This window comes from Belonocnema kinseyi, chromosome 9 (genome assembly GCF_010883055.1).
Source record: "Belonocnema kinseyi isolate 2016_QV_RU_SX_M_011 chromosome 9, B_treatae_v1, whole genome shotgun sequence".
Taxonomy (NCBI): domain Eukaryota; kingdom Metazoa; phylum Arthropoda; class Insecta; order Hymenoptera; family Cynipidae; genus Belonocnema; species Belonocnema kinseyi.
Window position 1 is genome coordinate 17662652 of NC_046665.1, and position 1785 is coordinate 17664436.

General features: G+C 28.8%; 1 protein-coding gene across 1 annotated transcript in view; it reads right to left on the reverse strand.

Annotated features, from left to right (window-relative positions):
• LOC117180360 overlaps window positions 1-1785 on the reverse strand; it is a 352021-nt gene that overhangs the window by 194605 nt on the left and 155631 nt on the right. The window lies entirely within an intron of this gene.

A 1785-nucleotide genomic window follows, 5' to 3' on the forward strand; every position in this document is an offset into this window, starting at 1 on the left:
GTCATTTTTGTTTAAAAAGCTTGTTCCTAAATAAATTAACTCTTATTGTTTCCGATTTCGTTCTGTCACTCAGGGAAATTTTATGTGAAAAATATTGATTTATAAAGAATATTTGTCAAACAATAGAATGGATTTCTTCGCCCGAGATGCAAACATCAATTGTACTATAGTAAAAACAACTGGAAAAATTTAGACGAAAGCTAAATTTGGTAAAGAAAAAAAACCTTTGTCGACCTATAAATACTAATTTTATTCCCCGAAAGATTTTTAAAAATCTCTTCGAAAAACTTTTATTGCAAATATTTAATTGAAGAAAAATATTTGTTATAAAAATAAAAATAGCACAATTTTTACATACAATTCTTAAAATAAAAAAATCTGTGTGTCAAAACACAATCCAATCCGACTATTCTCTCGAAAGTTATCCGATATACAGACAACCACAATAACGACGATGTAGACGCCAGAGAGACAGACAGATACCGATGTAAAAACTTGTTTTTCTAACCCAAGAAGCCTCAAAACGTCGAAATTTAATGAAATTCGCGAAAATCACTATTCGCATAAAACTCTTCTCATTATGGATGAGAATGTGATAAAATAATCATGGGGCCTTGAAAAAGTAGTGCTTTTCGCCTCTTGACTTTTTTCTATAACAAGCTTTTGTTGCTTCAAATGTCCATTTTCGTTTGGGTTTTTGGGTTTTGAAAATCCTTTAACTTTGGTAAGTTTAGTTTTATCAAAAAAAGTTGTCTGGATAAATTGTTCAAATGTTTTTGTACCATAAATAGCTGTCGATAAAATTTTCAAATTTTGAAAAAAAGTGGTCTCAAAAATTTTGAAAAAGCTTCAACTTTTTGGATTTTTATCAAAAATGGCTGTTTAACGAACTCGATCTTTCTTTTTGGTCCCTCGAACAGTGTGTCAAAGTCCAATCCAATCGGACCAGTCTTTCGAAAATTATCCGGTATACAGACAACAACGACGACGCCGGACAAACAGATCCCGACGTAAAAACTTGTTTTTCTGACTCACGGGGCCTCAAAACGTCGACATTTGATAAAATCCGAAAAAGTTATTTTTCATAAAAAACTAATACCTTCTCATTTTTGACGAAAATGTAGAAATTATCAACAAGATTTGTAGAAAATCTTTCAAAGAATAAAATTATTGTCCCGTAAGTTACAACCGAAAAATTACAATTTCAAAAAAATGAAAGTTGTTTTAAATATTAAGCAAGACTCGCGACCGGGACAAATCAGAAAATGAAAGTAAATTTAAAAATTGAACTGCAGTTCGAGTATTAATTTTAAAAAAAATCAAATAAGCTGGAGGTTTCTGAATGTTACAAAGAAAAGAACAAAATTTGGAGCTCCTCAAGAATTTTGAAATACTAGGAAAACAATAAAAATTTCTGGATAGATTTAAAATGATTTTTTATTTTGAAAAAGTACATAACTCAAAGAGAATGTTTAAAAATATTTCAAAACATTTCAAAAGATGTACAATATTAGAAACAATCGGGAAGCTCTTAAAACAATTTTGTGTGCAGGATTTTACAAAAATGTTAGGAAAAATGGGAATCAGTCTAAAAGACATTTAAAAGTTCCGAAAAATTTTTTAAATAATTTTAAAAGATTTGAAATAATTTAAAAGAGAATAGATACTTTGATGATTTTGAATTGTTTTCAAATGTTGACTTTTTATTTTGAAAAATTACATAATTTTAAGAGGAGGTATAAAAATATGGGACCACTGACAAAAATTCCGAAAGGGATAAATGAA